Source organism: Xenopus tropicalis, chromosome 4 (assembly GCF_000004195.4).
Source record: "Xenopus tropicalis strain Nigerian chromosome 4, UCB_Xtro_10.0, whole genome shotgun sequence".
Classification (NCBI taxonomy): Eukaryota; Metazoa; Chordata; class Amphibia; order Anura; family Pipidae; genus Xenopus; species Xenopus tropicalis.
Window position 1 is genome coordinate 140,441,218 of NC_030680.2, and position 20,702 is coordinate 140,461,919.

Consider the following 20,702-nt stretch of genomic DNA (forward strand, 5'->3'; position numbering starts at 1 on the left):
CTGTGATTCTTTTGACTGCTCATGTACTCAGAGAAGAGAAGGAGGGGGGTCTTTAACAGTTTATAATTCAGAAAAAGCACAGAATTGTGGGGAAAATAAATTCAGCTCTACACTGTGTCATGTCAGATATACATAGATTGTAGATTGTAAGCTCTTTTGGGCAGGGCTCTCCTCACCTCTTGTATTGGTTATTGATTGCTTTATATGTTACTCTGTATGTCCAATGTATGAAACCCACTTATTGTACAGCGCTGCGGCATATGTTGGCGCTTTATAAATAAATGTTAATAATAATTGTATGGTTCTACTGTTAATATAAATGCCATCTATGTATAGAGTTTGTAGACACTATTATTTACAATGTTTCATCATTGGCAATTATCGTGGACAGGGAACTTTATTGGCATATAGCTGTTGCCATGTTCTTATCAATGCCTCTCATTATTATTATTATGTTTATAATAATAACAGACAACTGATGAATAATAACATATTCCTTGTTTATATATAATTGTAGGCTACAGCATCTCTTTATGGTTTTGCAGTTGTATAACCAGTCTCAGAGCGTTCTCATCAATACCTTTAAACACTTTCCGGTTGACTTCACTTTGTCCTAAAAGATACACTTGTGCCGCCACTTGTTTTCTCATTGACCGCGTGGGTGGCTATTAGCCGAGCCGCATTGGCCCCCAACTTTTTTTTTTTTTATAATGTAATGGACTCGGGAGTCGTCGAATTTGCATCTCTTAGTTCCTTTCTATTGCACCCTGCGTCACACTGCCGTACTGACTTACATCCATGTTGTGCTTGCAATTGTGTTTTATTTTTGGGCACCTTCAATTAGTGGCAACACAGCGCATGTAAGCAAAAAAAATTACAGTAATTCAGCCGCTAACAAGTTTAAAGACACAATATGAACATTGATTATAATAGCCACATAGCCCTCGAGTTGCAGAGGCAGAGACATTAAGGAGTTGTTCCCAGAGTCGCGCGGTCGTTCAGCAAGGTTAATTTCAAAGACCTCGAGGTTCATAATTTCCAAATTGCTGCCGCGAACCCATTGTTCTTGACGGGGAAAAAACACTCCATTGCATTGTTCCTGTTTTGTAAAGTACTGATTTTTAAGAGCAAAAACTAAACATATATTTTTTTTCGTGCACATAATTTATTTCTCAGATGGAGTGGCATAAAACTTTTTTTTTCAGCCATTTTCATGTTTTATTTGGATTCTGCTTTTCTGATAGGAATAGGTCAAGCCGTGTTTCCGATATACAGTTTGCCTTCAATTAAAATGGAATCAAATTTGGGTCTTTTCTATGTTGTGGTGTAGTTGAAAAGGACCAGTAACACCCCAAAAAAAGGGGTTTAAATGTATTATAAATATAATGCACTGCTACCCAGCACTGGAAAAAATGTGTTTGCTTTACTTATACTCTACAGTTTATATAAATGAGCTGCTGTGTAGTACAGGTATGGGACCCGTTATCCAGAATGCTCGGGACCTGAGGTTTACCGAATAAGGGGTCTTTCCGTAATTCGGATCTCCTACTGTAAGTCTACTTAGAAAATTATTTAAATAGTATTTAAACCCAATAGGATTGTTTTGGCTCTAATAAGGATTAATTGTATCTTAGTTGGGATCAAGTACAGGTACTGTTTTATTATTACAGAGAAAAGAGAATCATTTAACCATGAAATAAACCCAATAGGGCTGTTCTGCCCCCAATAAGGGGTAATTATATCTTAGTTGGGATCAAGTACAGGTACTGTTTTATTATTACAGAGAAAAGGGAATCATTTAACCATTAAATAAACCCAATAGGGCTGTTCTGCCCCAATAAGGGGTAATTATATATTAGTTGGGATCAAGTACAGGTACTGTTTTATTATTACAGAGAAAAGGGAATCATTTAACCATTAAATAAACCCAATAGAACTGTTCTGCCCCCAATAATTATATCTTAGTTGGGATCAAGTTTTATTATTACAGAGAAAAGGGAATCATTTAACCATTAAATAAACCCAATAGGACTGTTCTGCCCCCAATAAGGGGTAATTATATCTTAGTTGGGATCAAGTTTAATTATTACAGAGAAAAGGGAATCATTTAACCATTAAATAAACCCAATAGGGCTGTTCTGCCCCCAATAAGGGGTAATTATATCTTAGTTGGGATCAAGTACAGGTACTGTTTTATTATTACAGAGAAAAGGGAATCATTTAACCATTAAATAAACCCAATAGGGCTGTTCTGCCCCCAATAAGGGGTAATTATATCTTAGTTGGGATCAAGTTTTATTATTACAGAGAAAAGGGAATCATTTAACCATTAAATAAACCCAATAGGACTGTTCTGCCCCCAATAAGGGGTAATTATATCTTAGTTGGGATCAAGTTTAATTATTACAGAGAAAAGGGAATCATTTAACCATTAAATAAACCCAATAGGGCTGTTCTGCCCCCAATAAGGGGTAATTATATCTTAGTTGGAATCAAGTACAGGTACTGTTTTATTATTACAGAGAAAAGGGAATCATTTAACCATTAAATAAACCCAATAGGACTGTTCTGACCCCAATAAGGGGTAATTATATCTTAGTTGGGATCAAGTACAAGTATTGTTTTATTATTGCAGAGAAAAAGGAAATGTGAATTATTTGATTAAAATGGAGTCTATGGGAGATGGCATTTCCCTAATTTGGAACATTCTTGATAATGGGTTTACGGATAAGGGGTGCGATACCTGTGTTGAACTATAGAATGGAAATCTATTGTAAGAAACAGGACATTTATTGCCAAGAAATAGTTTATTTGTGGGTGCTGGCTGCACAGATAGAAAATTGTAGTTTGCCTTTAATTTAACTGTAAGTGTGTCATATGAATGTCTTCATTTTTATATAGTTTTTTTTTTTTAATCGTTTGCCTACTTTTTGTGTCACTTTTCAGTGTTAAAATGGGGGCAGTAACCTTGTTTTTATTTAGGCCCTCGCCTATTCATATTCTGGTCTTTTGTTTAACCTTTGCCAGGTTGCTATGGTACAAAGAACTGTAGTAACCAGATAGCTGGTGAAATTCCAAATTGGAGAAAAACTACGCACTAGTTTTTATAAATTCCAGTGTTGCTGCCTTCATCAGTGTGCCTCTGTCAATCACAAGCAACACTAAATAGCCCAGTATGGAGGGAAAACCTGTGACTTTACCTTAGTCGGATTATTAAATATATGTACATTACAATTTCTTACATTTTTGTAAACTGTATAGGTCTTTATCTATCTGCATTACATTGCTCCGGTAAGGAAATCTTTTTCACTAAATGTAATTAAAACATGCCCTCTGGAAGCTGAATAATTGTGAAAATGATGGGATTTAATAGAAAAATGTCTCACATATTATTATCCAATTACAAAGGGCTGTAGAGGTCATGACTTTGCAGTGCCTAGAGTGTGGAATAACATCATTGTGGGGGCCTGGCCAATCCCATTGGTCTGTAATAGTACTTTCCACAGCAGGGGATTTTTACATAGTCAGAGATAGCATTGTACTATTCCAGCATAGGCATTTTCCTGTACTAAGCACAATTCTGCATCAAAATCCCATTATCCTTGCTCATAGCCTGTACAGAAACATATCATAAATCTATGGCAGCGTAGCTATTCCCCTGTACAAAGCACAGTTCAGCAGGAACAACCCCGTTAGGGTTGCCACCTGTCTGGTTTTGAGCTTGACAGCCTGGGTTTCAGGCTGTCTGGGTCAAAACCGGGCAGGACTCACTGGGAATGACGTGGCAATTGGCCAATTGGCAATTGCTGTGTCATTGCCCCGCCTAGTGATGTCACAACCTGTCTCTTCCCTGCACCCATGACATTACAACCCCACCTCTTCCCGCCCAGTGGCAAAGGCCATCAGAGGTGGCAACCCTACACCCTGTATTTATGCATAACATAGGGTAGTACAGGTTTGGGATCCCTTATCCGGAAACCCATTATCCAGAAAGCTCCGAATTACGGAAAGGCCGTCTCCCATAGACTCCATTTTAATCAAATAATTCAGAATTTTACAACTGATTTCCTTTTTCTCTGTAATAATAAAACAGTAGCTTGTACTTGATCCCAACTAAGATATAAAGAATCCTTATTAGGGATAGAACAATCCTATTGGGTTTATTTAATGTTTTATTGATTTTTTAGTAGACTTAAGGCATGGAGATCCAAATTACGGAAAGATCCCTTATCCGGAATACCCTTGGTCCCGAGCATTCTGGATAACGGGTCCTATACCTGTACCATAAAACTTTGCCAACTTAGATATTCCATCTGTACCAAGTCCAGGTCAGAAGGAACAACTTGTTATAAATGTGTTCAGATCTTTTACAAAGTACCCAAAATCTATCAAGGCATTGGTGGAAACTGAACCTCTTCCCCTGGCTTCCTGGCTGTGCTTAGTAGGATAAACTGGAATATGTCAAAATATTATCTACTTTGTGCAATAATTGTGCAGAATGCTCACTGTGGGAATGGGTCGGGTGGGCTTGTTTGGCAAAAAGAAAGCAGGTAAGCGGGTAAAGGTTGGGCAAGGGTCTGAAAAAACAGACCCATGTCGGACTCTACAAAAGGAACATAATCATAAATTTACTGCTAAATATTTCCATAAATTATGAAAAGGTACAGTGCAGTGAAGTTATAATAATAATAATAAAACAGTACCTTGTACTTTATACCAACTAAAATATAATTAATCCTTATTGCAGTCAAAATAGTTATTTTGGGTTTATTTAAAGAGACATATCATATAAAAATTAAGAATGTACCAGTGAATTATACTCCCCTAGATATAAAAGGATCGTGCTTAAAAAAGTTGTGTTTCAGACTGATTTTTTGAGATATTCTGCCAAAACCCCACTAGCCCCGCCCATCTGTTCCACTTCCTGCTGGCTGAATTCTCTGGATGTGCAGGGGGCCGGTGTCTCTCAGTACACTGCACTGTAGGATAGGAACCAATCAGCAGCTAGGCTGACCTGGTAGGGAACTGAAGCCTGTCTTTGCTTGTATGACTGCTGGGCTGTGATTGGCTCTCCCCCTCCTGCTGTGCTTCTGGCAGAGACAGTTAGGACATGCCCTCCCCTCATTTGAAACACTGACCTGAGAGGATTTATAGGGAGCTACAATAACGGGGCTATTTTTGCAGGCAGTATTCAATTTTAGCCCAAAGTGAAACCAGCACCATATATTATTTGTAATTGCCTACAAAATTAGTTTTTTTTCCATTTATGCAATATTCATTTGGTAATGTTTAGATTTTGGCCGGAAATCGCCCAGATATCGATTGGGCAGGTTAAAAAAGCTAGTCGGATCGGGGACCTCATCGGCTCGTTGATGCGGTCCCCGAACCGACTGCCCCATTGCCACCAATATGATTCGATCATTTGGCCCCAGGGCCTACACGTTCCCTGATATCGCCCACCCGTAGGGTAAAGATCCGCTCGCTTGGCGAGATTGCCTTCATGTGTATGGGGACCATTACACGTATTGCCTGTGATAAGAAGTGCATTTGGGTAGATAACTTTTTATTTTACATTTCCAGTTCTGACAGAATCCCAGAGTTTTAAAGTAAGTGAATGTGTGTGACTGAAGCAGTTTGGGAATGGCTGTACAGTAGGGTATGGGATCAGTACATAGCACTGAATGATTTCAGCTGTACTAAGCACATGGGTATGTTTCGTGGGCGGCAAAACTGTCTTATCAGCAATTTTCCCTTTTTTTTTTTTTTTTGACAATCTGCATGGAATTTGCCAGTGGCAGAAATCTAGCACTCACTAAATGCTGTTACAGTTGAATTCTGCACACATGAATTATGACAAGTAAGTCTGACTGTTCTGTGGTTTGTTGTGTCTGGTTTGGTTCCTACATCAAAAGTCCTAGTTGCTTTTTTGGTCACTGGAAGCTTTATTTTCCCTGGTCTGGCCAAGCCAGCAGGATCCCCCTGCGCTACAGGGAACCATAAACCTTCGGCTATAAATCCCGAGGATCCAATCCTTATTACATCACCCGCAGTAAGCACCGGGGATACGTTTATTAGCTATTATTTAATTGCTTTTTCAGTAGGAAGAACCTCTTAAAAATTAGCATCAGAATACACGGTACACCACATATTGTTTTAAATATTTGACTTTAGCTCATTTGGATTGGATTAAGGATGCATTACAATCAGGTGTTGGTTATCGACTGATGTAATGGGATGTTTTAGGCCTGCAGTGCTGCCCGGATTTTATTACACCTATTCGACACCACTTTCACATTTAAAGATCAATGTGCAAATAAAATTGTATTAACTGGAGGCCGGGCGTCCACTGCGGCTTCTGCTGGTTGGAATTCCGTGTATCTTTGCTTAAATATAACCGCAATATTAACAATAAAATCCTATGTAGATATTAAGTATATGGCTTTCATTTAAAGGGAAGGCAACAGCAAGAAATGAAAAAGCATTTACTCAGGTATGGGGAAACCCATTATCCAGAAAGTTCCAAAATACAGAAAAGCCATCTCCCATTGACTCCATTATATGCAAATAATTCTTATTTTTAAAAATGATTCCCTTTTCTCTGTAATAATAAAACAGTACCTGTACTTGATCCCAACTAAGATATAATTACCCCTTATTGGGGGCAGAACAGCCCTATTGGGTTTATTTCATGGTTAAATGATTCCCTTTTCTCTGTAATAATAAAACAGTACCTGTACTTGATCCCAACTAAGATATAATTACCCCTTATTGGGGGCAGAACAGTCCTATTGAGTTTATTTAATGGTTAAATGATTCCCTTTTCTCTGTAATAATAAAACAGTACCTGTACTTGATCCCAACTAAGATATAATTACCCCTTATTGGGGCAGAACAGCCCTATTGGGTTTATTTAATGGTTAAATGATTTCCTTTTTTCCCTGTAATAATAAAACAGTACAGGTATGGGATCCCTTATCCGTAATTTGGGTATGGAGATCCAAATTATGGAAAGATCCCTTATCTGGACAACTTCAGGTACCGATCGCTCTGGATAACAGGTCCCATACCTGTACCTTGTACTTGACCCCAACTAAGATATACTTAATCCTTATTGGATGCAAAACTATTGGGTTTATTTAATGTTTAAATTATTTTTTAGTAGACTTAAGGTATAGAGATCCAAATTATGGAAAGACCCCGTATCCGGAAAACCCCAAGTCCTGAGCATTCTGGATAACAGGTCCCAGGTCTTTTACTGTGTAGGTCTTTCTGGCCCAAGTAATGTCATATGTACTGCTCCTATAAAACAGACTGTAATCATAAACAAAATGTCTGCTGATAGAAATCAGATGAGCAAATACAAAGAATAAGGCCATTGTTTAAAACTTGATTTTTACCTATTTTTTTTTTTTTTTTTAAACTCTTATTGGATTAGTCCAACCTTTGCTCTTTGTCCATTTATCTTGAGGATTGTTTAATTTAGGCCAGGAACTAACTGTCAGCCCTCTAACTGCTGTGATCTACAAATCCCATCATGAATTTTGGAAATTATAGCTCTCAGCGGCTTAAAGGCTTTAACATGTCATGGTTATACTGCGCAGACAGGCCTCGCTCTGTATTGGCTCTCCCTGTCCCTTTGTGTGGAGGCAGGATATGAAGCAGTGGGTTGGACTAAAGAAATTTGTTAAAGGGACAGTAACACCATTTATTTATTTTTTTTGCTCAATTGCTATAAAGAGGGAAGAGACCCCCTTTATAAGTGTTAACACATTAAAACACACGTCTGATATGAAAATAAAACACTGACAAATAATAATATGGTAGTTCAGCATATCCTGAACGGCCTGTGCTATCTTGTGACTGGCACGCCTATGCAAACAGGCATGTACTAAATAATGATCTATTGACTGTTAGTAAACATTCATTGTTCATTGATATATGATCAGTTGAGTTTTTTTAAGGTAGGGCAAACTCCCATAAAGCAAATGCTTTGTATTTTCCAATCAAGGATGAATGTACCCCCATATAAAGGCTGAGGCTGAGTTATACAGTATCACTCATGTATTATAAGGGATAATGTACCTTCTACTGTAAATGATAAGGATATTGTATGTATGTATGTATGTATAACTTTATTTATAAAGCGCCACAAGGGTACGCAGCGCTGTACAATCTTACAATATACACAATTACACACAGGGAGGGCAAGTGTTATAATAAATAAATACAATAAATGTATATATATAAGTGCCATGTGGTATGAGACACAGTAGGAAGGAGGTCCCTGCCCCGTAGAGTTTACAATCTAAGTGGTTGGGCAACATACAGGCACAAATTGGAAGGTAAGAGTGCATCAGGTATGGGCATTTGCCCTTAAGCGCAGGACTAGGCAAGATAATGTCTTAGTTCTCCAGAAGGTAACAGCTGAGCTTTTTCTTAAAGAGAGTGGGTGAGTTTTCCCTATGGAGGGATTCAGGGATAGAGTTCCAGAGGTAAGGAGCAGCGAGATAGAAAGGGTTAAGACGAGAGAGCGCAGTGGGTGTGGATGGCGTAAACAGACGGAGGCTCTGAGAGGAGCGGAGGAGACGACCAGGAACATGTAGGGAGACCAGTGAAGAAATGTAGTGAGGAGCAGAGGAGGGAAGGGCTTTGAATGTTAGTAGAAGGATTTTGTAAGCTATCCTTTGCTTAACAGGTAACCATGCAAGAGAGTTCAATTGAGGCTGAGCAGGTTCCCTCTTAGGAGAGAGCAGGAGGATCCTGGCAGCAGAGTTTAAAATTGATTGCAGGGGAGAGAGGTGGGAGTCTGGGAGGCCGGTTAGTAGGAGATTGCAGTAATCTAAGCGGGAAAGGGCATGGATTAGTGTTTTAGCTGTTACTTGTGAAAGAAAGGGGCGTATCTTGGCAATATTGCGGAGGAAAAAGCGGCAGGTTTTGGCAGTGTTATTAATATGGTTAGAGAAGGAGAGTGACTGGTCAAAGATTACCCCAAGACAGCGTGCAGAATTTACAGGGTTGATGGTCATGCCATCAATAGTGATGGTGAAAGGAGGAGGAGGGCCAGGTTTGGGCGGGAAGACCATGAGTTCGGTTTTAGCTAGGTTAAGTTTGAGGTGGCGCCTGTTCATCCAGGAGGAGATAGCCAGGAGGCAGTTACCAATCTGGGTTTGAACATCAGTGGTTAGTGCAGGGGTGTCTAAGTATATCTGGGTGTCATCTGCATATAGGTGATATTTAAGACCAAACGAAGAAATAAGGTCTCCCAAAGAGAGAGTGTACAGGGAGAACAGCAGGGGATCAAGCACAGAGCCCTGAGGCCCCCACACTAAGCGGAACCGGGGTAGAGGATTTGTTAGTAAGAGAGACAGAGAAGGAGCGGTTAGAGAGATAAGAAGAGAACCAGAATGCTGCTTGATCCCGGATACCCAGAGAATAGAGAATCTGCGTAAGGATAGAATGGTCGACAGTATCAAAAGCAGAGAAAAGGTCTAGGAGAATGAGGACCGAGTAGCGTCCTTTGGCCTTGGCAGTCTGGAGATCATTTGTCACTCTACATAAGGCCGTCTCAGTGGAGTGCGCAGGCCGAAAACCAGACTGCATAGGGGCCAGCAGATTATGGGTGCAGAGGAAGTCACTGAGGGGTTCTGTGCCCATATAAAGGCACAAGGCTGCAGGCTGAGTTATACAGGGAAATCTGAGTATCACTCATGTATTATAAGGGATAATGTACCCCCTACTGTAAATGATAAGAATATTAGAAGTTACTGAGGGGCTCTGTGCCCATATAAAGGCACAAGGCTGCAGGCTGAGTTATACAGGGAACTCTGAGTATCACTCATGTATTATAAGGGATAATGTACCCCCTACTGTAAATGATAAGGATATTAGCAGTCACTGAGGGGTTCTGTGCCCATATAAAGGCACAAGGCTGCAGGCTGAGTTATACAGGGAACTCTGAGTATCACTCATGTATTATAAGGGATAATGTACCCCCTACTGTAAATGATAAGGATATTAGCAGTCACTGAGGGGTTCTGTGCCCATATAAAGGCACAAGGGTGCAGCTGAGTTATACAGGGAACTCTGAGTATCACTCATGTATTATAAGGGATAATGTACCCCCTACTGTAAATGATAAGGATATTAGCAGTCACTGAAGGGTTCTGTGCCCATATAAAGGCACAAGGCTGCAGGCTGAGTTATACAGGTCGTAATTCTGTTAATTCTAACATTTTTAAAATACACAAGTTTCAATAAATGTCGGCATACAAATAGTACAACTAAATATACATATTTTATATAGGACTTTTCTATATATCTATATATATATACAGTACCTTAGCACCCCACTAAAAGTGGAGATGTTTGAACAGATTACAGCAGGGTATTGTAATGGTTTAATCACCGAAAAAGCCAATGGATATTGCCTAGTGATATTATCTATAGCAGTGACCACCATATTTTTGATGTGCTAGACCAATTATCCACCGTTCCACATGTTTGGGGGGATCTTATTATGCTACAATAATAATCTCATTTATACAGGCGACCTACAGGAATCCCTCCTTCCGTTGTATATAGAGCAATTGTACTTTATAATGTTCTATCGTCTGCGCTTTGTCTCTACATCTGTATCTCCATACGTGTTGTACTATGCAGTACGATAAGGGGCTCTATTTGTACTTGAGTAATATACACACCTATTGTACAGACATGGCAGTAAAGACATAAAAGATGTTTAATCTGTATTGGGATCTGCGTGGCTCTGAGCAGAACATGTCATATGTCCCCAGCAATCACAACAATGCAACGTACATGGGCAACGTATTGGCATTCCAGTCTGTTCCTCCACTAGTTGCCTTGATCAAAGGTCACTACATCAACAGAGCTCTCCGTCATCTTCCTTCGCTGCATTGTCATAAACGCCATTTGCATAATCTGCCTTTACGCTGATGTTAGATTAGTTCATAGAGGACAACCTTCTTTCTTAGAGTGCTAATAATCTCGCAGCCGAGCGCGGAAAGAATACATAAACCTCTACATTTCTGAAAAAAAAAATATGCACCGGAAAAATTGTAATTACGCATGATTTTGACATGATCCACTGCCTAAAATGTTAGCACCTGGGTCCCCTAAGAAACAGAAATAAGAAAAAAAAAAACGTAGAATATTAAGAAGCGTGCACTTGAAAGGGTGCTAATGAAATAATGAAATTGGGATGTGGGAATCATCAGAGTGGTGTCAGGATGTAACAGCTAATTTTAGTTATTTGTGAAATGCTTCTCACAGGGAGAAAGAATTGCTACTAGGAACAAACACGTCGGTGCGTAGGAAAAGGGGTGACTGGTCAGGTTTCACTAGTTTGCCTCTATGGGCACCAACACTGCACCCAGGTGGTACCACGGCTCTATAGGACTGAGCCTATGAGGCCTAAGAGCTCAGCAGTGATGTTGCAGGAACTCACCTGGCAAAGGCTTTAGTTAAAGTTCCATACATTTTCAAGGGTAGTCTCAACCCTTTCTCCTTGTAGATTGTAAGCTCTTTTGGGCAGGGCTCTCTTCACCTCTTGTATCGGTTATTGATTGCTTTCTATGTTACTCTGTATGCCCAATGTATGAAACCCACTTATTGTACAGCGCTGCGGAATATGTTGGCGCTTTATAAATAAATGTTAATAATAATAATAAAGGGTAAATAAAACCCAGGAAAAATCTGGTCTGCTTAAAGCCTTATGGCAAAGCACTACTACTTACATTTTCTGCTAAAGGACATTTAAACACCCGACACAAAAATTAAATAGTTGAACAGCCTCTTTGAAATCTTTATGGTTTTCCAGAGGTTAATAGTAAGGCTTCAGCATCCCCTTAATCACTTAGATTTACCCACTTGGTCCCCTCCATCAGGAATTTACTTTGGCTGTTGGCTCCTGGGCATGCTCAGTTTTTCTCATCTCAGATTACTAAACACACCTTCCATTCTAGCAGCCAATGAAGAGATGGCATTGCTGGTTCCCATAGCTGTCTGCTCCTATTTTTTCTCCTAACCTCCTCTCCTGAGCTCATCTTAATCATTACAGTGCTCAAAAAAAGCAGAACTTTTTTTTTTTTAATCAAAGTCAGTTGTGCCTGTGTAAGCCTGCATTCTTGATGAAATTTATGCTGAATAAGTTTCTGTGTGCATGTATGCTGTTTGCAGATTTTAAATGGCCTTGGCCAGAATTTTCCAGTAGGTGGCATCCATTAACAGAGTACAGTGGATGGACAAATATTGAATGTTTCCCCTCTGATGCAGAGCAGTGGGTGGGGCTTCAGTTCTAAGATGGCAGCTTCCATGGAGGGGGGTGGGGTGGGGTGGTATTATGCTTTTATAATTTAGAAACTGCTTTTTAAAATAGTATTTTGTATGGAAAACACAAAAGGAGAGTTTAGCTCTCAGAATACCATTTTTCTTTAGTGACAACACTGAGCCAATAATCTGCACTGAACTTTATTTTTTAAAATCCCTGGTTTCTTTATTTTTAAGCAGCAGTTTACACATTGCTCAGAGAGTAAACAAGTTGATTGCTGTACCCTGGCACCGGGGAGCCGGCAGCTGCTCCTTCTCTGCTCCCAAGAGGCATTTTCTACTAAGGGAAAATCACTTGGGGGATAAAATAATGTAAAGGGGGGGGGGGGGGAGAAAAGAAAACTTAGAAAACTGCTTTACTGCCGACTCCACCTGTTTATGTGAACTGCGTTGTTTGTGAGTGAGTTCCCCCGAGACTCCCATATCTACAAACATAGCAGGGCTTTGCTTGTGAGTGGAAACAGACAAACCACATGATTTAGGGACTGGCAACGGTTTAGGATTTTGCTGTCCAAATCGTTAATCTGATAAGTGCAACCATGAAGGAAAGCATGAATATGGCGCTTACAGTGATTGCAGTCACACAAATGATATTTGCTTTTCTAAAAATACTGTATGTTGTTAGACTACAAAATAGCAGTTACAAACATGTAAATATAAACATTATTATCCGTTACAAAATCCTGCCTAGAGCCACACAGTCACTAGGTTGCCCAAGGTAGCCTTTGCTAATGTAGTTATCTGGGTAATCTGCTATCTGCAACCAGGGCCGATTTGTGGAAAGGCCACAAAGGGGCCCGGGCCTAGGGTGGCACTGCTCCGTATGCGAGTGGGGGGGCTGAGCACCGAGCGCACGTTCGCACATGCACTGGGGGGGCAACAGACAGGGGGAGGCCTCGACGCGCCCGGTTTACAAATCTGGTGCTGTCTGCATCAGGTTTTACTAGTTGGATGAGGCTGCAGGGTCTAACTAACCTGCCACAGTATCAGAGGTTCTGAGAGGGTGGGTCCTCAATACCAGGTTCTCTGGTGGGCCTTGGAGGCACAGTCTATCCCTGTAGTGCTATGATCCTTGCAATGACATTGATGACTCCTTAAGAAGGTCCACAACCATTGGTTTCCACACCAGGTTATGTGGTTGAGGTCTAATTTTGCTGTATAGATTTGTAGTTTAAAGGACAAGTAAGCCTTTTATTTTTACTCTATACAGCCCCCAGAATAACATACATTTCTCCCTGCGTGCAGATTTTTGTTGTTGCTCTTTTACAAGCAACTGAACTGCAGCTCTTTTACTCACTTCCTTGTCTAGTGTTAAGCCCTGTCCTTTTTGCTTTCTAACCACTCCTATTTCCAACTTTGGGCATCCTCCAATTAGAATCAATCAGGCGTGTGCAACAGGCACCTCTTTGAGGTCATCATAGTCGGAGATCGAAAGAGGGCTCAGAAAGCAAAAGGGGCTGATCTTCATGCTAAACAAGGAAGTGAGTAAAAAAGATGAGCAAATAACAAAAAGAGCTGTAGTTAATCTGCCTATAGTAGAGAAAAAAGTAAATGTGAATGCAATGTTATACTGGAGGCTGTAAAGAGTAATTATAGAGTTTAAAAAAGAAAAATAAAGGTCTGGTATAATGCCAAACAGAGCCTTTTGTAGACTGCCAGTCCACAAAAGGGCTACCAAATAGCCAATCAGAGCTCTTATTTTGAACCCGCAGAACTTTTTTAATGCTAAAGGTGGCTCACAAATTAAAACGGTTGGGGAGCCCTGCTTTGATTCCTAGGCCCTCCAAACTACAGGTTTCATAAACTGGATTCCCACCCCTTAATTCTATTGTTCAAGGCATTATGCTCCTCATCCTGGTCAGCCTGTTTCTGTAACGGAGCCGCACACACAAACATAGGCAGTCGGGGAGCTTACCCCATTTATTATGACCACCTTGATCAACGTTTCGGGGGGATACACCCTCCCTTCGTCAGGATCCTGGTCAGCCTGTTCATTGGCTGGGTCCCCGATGATAAAGTGGTTAAAGTGCAGTCTCAGTGTCTCTTATGTGTAGGTAAGTAGCGCTATAGAGATATACATACGTACATATATCTATTATAGAAGGTTCACTCTTGCTGCAAGTCATATTATCCCTTACCCTAGCTGCCATAGGGTATAGAACAAAAATAAAAAGTGAATCCAAAATCATAAAAATCGCACAAACCAAAGTGCCTACCAAAAATGGATAAAACCAGGCCACTTTGCCTTTAAGACCAGCAAAGGAACGGTTAAGCGCAAGTAACGCCTTTTGAAAGTCCAAAGATTTCCGAAGTGCCGCGATAAAGCAAACGTATAGCAACAGATGGACCGTATTATGGATGAAATGATAAAGCAGCTATGGGAGTTGACTGCAGCGGGTAGTAGTACACAAACACATAGCTAATTATTTACAGTTCTTCCATGTCAGCCTGTGATTGAATCGCCAACTGATCTGCTCCCTCTCAGCCTCGCGCCGTCTAATCCTTATGGAAAGCAGTGGGAGATGGAATCATAAGGAAATTTGCTAGCGTACGTGTCAGCGCAAGTAGCCATTAAGTCCAATTTATTTTGATGCCTGCGTTACATGGTATCTTATTGTGTTGCGCTCGCTTTGATGCCTTCCATTGAGTCCCAGCACCTGAGATGCACTATTCATCTGTCTAATTGCTTACAATAACAAACGCTCTCGCATTGTCTCGACTGATGAAACGCTCGTCTTGTTTTGCCTTTCTGCTGTTTACAACAGCGCGCTTCTTATCACTCGCCGATTATTGCCGCCAAAGCTACATACATAAGATCCAGCTTTTCCCAATTACCAGCCTTTCACTTTTTCTCAGGCACGCCTGCGTGATACAAATAAAGGGTAACTGCCTCAGTATTTCAACTTTAGCTCTTTATTTTATTAAAACAACAGTAACCGTGAAAAGTAAAAGGGTTTTAATGTACAGGTATGGGACCCATTATCCAGAATGCTCAGGACCTGGGGTTTTCCGGATAAGGCGTCTTTCTGTAATTTTAGTCTGCTAAAAAAAAATTAAACTGTAATTAAACCCAATAGGACTGTTCTGCCCCCAATAAGGGGTAATTATATCTTAGTTGGGACCAAGTACAGGTACTGTTTTATTATTACAGAGAAAAGGGGATCATTTAACCATGAAATAAACCCAATAGAGCTGTTCTGCCGCCAATAAGGGGTAATTATATCTTAGTTGGGATCAAGTACAGGTACTGTTTTATTATTACAGAGAAAAGGGAATCATTTAACCATTAAATAAACCCAATAGGGCTGTTCTGCCCCAATAAGGGGTAATTATATCTTAGTTGGGATCAAGTACAGGTACTGTTTTATTATTACAGAGAAAAGGGAATCATTTAACCATGAAATAAACCCAATAGGGCTGTTCTGCCCCCAATAAAGGGTAATTATATCTTAGTTGGGATCAAGTACAGGTACTGTTTTATTACAGAGAAAAGGGAAACATTTAAACATAAAATAAGCCTATGGCAGATGGCCTTTCTGTAATTTGGAACTTTCTGGATTATGGGTTTCCGGAGAAGGGGTCCGATACCTATATAATGTACTGTTGCCCTGCACAAGTAAAATTTCAGAAACACTGCTGTTGTTTATATAAACATGCTGCTGTGTAGCAATGGAGGCAATTGAAATAAAATAGTTGTCCTGTAGAACACCATTCTATTTTACAGAGCTTATCTGCTCTGTAACACGAGCCTTGTCTCCATTAAATGGCTGCTCCCATGGCTACATAGCAGTTTATTTATATGTATTGAAGTAGTGTTTCTTAAGCAAAACACTTTTCCCAGTGCAGAGCAACAGTACATTATATTGTAATTACTTTAAAACACTAGGATTTTTTGGTGTTACTTTTACTAAGGATATACAGGAGCTGGGGGAGATCAGATCACATTATATTGGTTTATATTATCTAAATATAGCTATTATAGCTAAATATAGCTAATAGTGTGGGGATTATGCCTAGACATAAACCGGTGTAGCCTGTGGTTCAAATGTTACTAATTAAAGGGGCCCTCCACAAAATTCCTATGTACATTAATTAAAACATCTCAGTGGTTTTAAAATAAATGATAAATTGCTCTTGAAAGCAACATTAATTTTACCCTGCTGTTTTCTGATTCTAACATGTGAAACAATGTAGCAGAAGTCAGTTTCCCTCCTGGTCTGTTAATTAATTGGCTTCTGCTGCACTGTTTCAGGAATCAGAGCCAGAATTCCTGAGAACATGAAAATACCACTTTCAGTAGCGATTTTATATATATATATATATATATAGGACTCGCTGTGAGTGGAGTTTATTACGCAACCATACTTTTTGGACTTAAACTGTGTGCACCGCAAGTTGGATTGTGTGTATATATATATATATATATAGTATATATACACATATAACTTTTAATACCATTAAACGTTTTTAATTTATACAGGTATGGGATCCCTTATCCGGAAACCCGTTATCCAGTTCCGAATTACAGAAAGGCCATCTCCCATAGACTCCATTATAAGCAAATAATAAAACAGTACCTTGTACTTGATCCCAACTAAGATATAATTACCCCTTATTGGGGGCAGAACAGCCCTATTGGGTTTATTTAATGGTTAAATGATTCCCTTTTCTCTGTAATAATAAAACAGTACCTGTACTTGATCCCAACTAAGATATAATTACCCCTTATTGGGGGGCAGAACAGCCCTATTGGGTTTATTTAATGGTTAAATGATTCCCTTTTCTCTGTAATAATAAAACAGTACCTGTACTTGATCCCAACTAAGATATAATTACCCCTTATTGGGGCAGAACAGCCCTATTGGGTTTATTTAATGGTTAAATGATTCCCTTTTCTCTGTAATAATAAAACAGTACCTGTACTTGATCCCAACTAAGATATAATTACCCCTTATTGGGGGCAGAACAGCCCTATTGGGCTTATTTAATGGTTAAATGATTCCCTTTTCTCTGTAATAATAAAACAATAAACCCCAGGTCCAGCACTTTCTGGATAACAGGTCCCATACCTCTATTGGAAAGTTTCATAGAATTAACTTTTCCTATACTGGGCAAAACAAAAACTTTTAGGATTGAGAACCCCTTTCAATGACAGTGTTTCGTCATGGTATTTTTATCCAATGGATATAAACCCCATACTAGAAAATACGTATTTCAGGTAAAGGCTTATTTTATAGGTATAGGTTTATTTACAAAGCAAAACCACTGCGTCGGTCGCACAAATATGTGCCATTTGAGTCTAAAGCTTTTCCTGAATCTGTAAGTATATAGATGCAGGGGAACCCCAGAGGTTACGGTGGCTATAGCTTTGGGGTTCACAGTGGCCTGCATTAAGGGTGAAGACACACAGAGCTACTAGTAGCAGCTACTTGCCGTGGCTACAAAAATAGACAATGCTGATCATTTACTGATAATTGTCTCTACGTGTGTTTTAGCAGAGGCTATTCTCAGTATTGTCTATGGAAGGGGATTTTTTGGTGTTTAGTAGCCTTTAAAAGTAGCTGCTACTAGTAGCCCAATGTGTCTTCACTTTGATGACGAGCTCCAGAAATGACCACATCCCGCCACCAAATGTTTTCAGCGCGTTTGCACATTGCAACCTTAGTATTTTCAATGTGTGTTGTTTAATGTGATGTGTTTTTTAATGAGTTTTGTACTGCTTAGGGGTATAGTTTCCCTGTGGGAAGGAAGCGTATGCTGTACTGCTCCACAGCTCCTATCAATTTGCGTGTTAAAGGGAATTGATATCACGCAGACTGACAGCTATAAATGTGACTGTTACTTAGGGGCTAAGGCACTTTGACTTCTGCCGGATGATACACGGACCTGTGAATTCTAGTTGACGCAACTTCCCACTGAAAATACTGTATACAGTCGATGATCCCCATGAGGATCCCATAGTTGGCCTGAGGGTTGAACATTCTGGTCAGCCTGATTCATTCCTCCATTTATGTGACAGATCAAGTGACAATCCATCTCTTTAGCAAACTGGCTGATAAAATGCCTTTATTTATTATTATTATTAACTATAACTATTTGTAAATATGCTGCAGCGCTGTGCTATAAATGTATAAATATATATAATCTCCTTATATTTGTGTCTATGATTATCCTATACATTACTACTGTTCAGCATCACTACTTAGTCCAACACAACCCACCCTTTCTCCGAGTGTTGAGTAATTGTTATTTTCTATTTTAGTGCATAAATAGCATGTCCTTTTGTTTTCTAGACATAGGCCTACCATGCCATGAAACCATCATGGAAGGTTGCACTAATGAGAAATACGCATTGTGGAGTTGCAGCGATCTGCACAATGCATGTATTTTTTGTTAGCTTCTAGGGTTGCCAACTTTTTGTGTGACTAATACCAGCCTTCGGGATGGGGGGGGGGGGCAGGACATGATGTAAATTGGAGGTGGAGCTATGATAAGGGGGGTAATTGTGCAGGATATGTGCAGGCCCGGATTTGTGGAAAGGCCACAAAGGCCCGGGCCTAGGGCGGCAAAAATTGGGGGGCGGCATGCCGCCCCGCCGCACCAAAATTTTAAAGTTTATTGCGCATACAGAGCAATGGGGACCTCTCCCCCACTGCTCTGTATGCAATTGAAAAGGGCTGCGCATGCGCAGGGGGGCGCGACAGAGAGGGGGCGGCCTCGGGGCGCCCGGCCAACAAATCCGGCCCTGGATATGTGAAGAATGGTGGATGGTCCTGGGAATTGGGCAAGGAAATGGGCAGACTACATAGTTACATAGTTACATAGTTACATAGGGTTGAAAAAAGACCTGTGTCCATCAAGTTCAACCCATCCAAGTAAACCCAGCACACCTAACCCACACCTACCAATCTATACTCACATACATAAACTATAAATACAACCACTAGTACTAACTGTAGATATTAGTATCACAATAGCCTTGGATATTCTGATTGATCAAGAACTCATCCAGGCCCCTCTTAAAGGCATTAACAGAATCTGCCATTACCACATCACTAGGAAGGGCATTCCATAACCTCACTGCCCTCACCGTGAAAAACCACCTACGCTGCTTCAAATGGAAGCTCCGTTCCTCTAATCTAAAGGGGTGACCTCTGGTGCGTTGATTGTTTTTATGGGAAAAAAGAACATCCCCCAACTTCCTATAATCCCCTCTAATGTACTTGTACAGAGTAATCATGTCCCCTCGCAAGCGCCTCTTTTCCAGAGAAAACAACCCCAACCTCAACAGTCTCACCTCATAGTTTAAATCTTCCATCCCCTTAACCAGTTTAGTTGCACGTCTCTGCACTCTCTCCAGCTCATTAATATCCTTCTTAAGGACTGGAGCCCAAAACTGCACTGCATACTCAAGGTGAGGCCTTACCAGGGACCTATAAAGGGGCAAAATTATGTTCTCATCCCTTGAGTCAATGCCCTTTTTTATACAAGACAGCACTTTATTTGCTTTAGTAGCCACAGAATGACACTGCCTGGAATTAGACAACTTGTTATCAACAAAAACCCCTAGATCCTTCTCCATTAAGGATACCCCCAACACACTACCATTCAGTAGATAGTTTGCGTTTATATTATTTCTACCAAAGTGCATAACTTTGCACTTATCAACATTGAACCTCATTTTCCAGTTTGCTGCCCAGTTATCTAATTTTGTCAAATCGCTCTGCAAAGCGGCAGCATCCTGCATGGAACTTATAGTTTTGCACAATTTAGTGTCATCAGCAAAAATAGAAACAATACTGTCTATGCCCACCTCCAGGTCATTAATAAACAAGTTAAACAGCAAAGGCCCAAGGACTGACCCCTGCGGTACTCCACTAACCACACTGGTCCAATTAGAAAATGTTCCATTTACAACCACTCTTTGTACTCTATCCTTCAGCCAGTTCTCTATCCAATTACAAATATTATGTTCTAGGCCAATATTCCTTAATTTGATCATTAACCTTCTGTGAGGTACTGTATCAAACGCTTTAGCAAAGTCCAAGTAGATGACATCAACTGCCATTCCAGCATCAAGGTTCCTACTCACCTCCTCATAAAAGGCAACTAAATTAGTCTGGCAAGATCTGTTACGCATAAAACCATGCTGGCACAAACTAATAGTATTGTGAACTGCAATGTATTCAAGTACCCTATCCCTTATTACCCCTTCCAAAAGTTTTCCTACTACTGATGTCAGACTAACAGGCCTATAGTTTTCAGGCTGAGAACGGGATCCCTTTTTAAATAACGGCACCACATTAGCAATCCGCCAGTCTCTTGGCACCATGCCAGACCTCAATGACTAGGCACAG

At 40.2% G+C, this 20,702-nt stretch overlaps 1 protein-coding gene across 12 annotated transcripts in view; it reads left to right on the forward strand.

Annotated features, from left to right (window-relative positions):
• Window positions 1-20,702, forward strand: part of foxp1 (forkhead box P1) — a 544,572-nt gene that overhangs the window by 62,841 nt on the left and 461,029 nt on the right. The gene's annotated exons all lie outside the window — the stretch shown is intronic.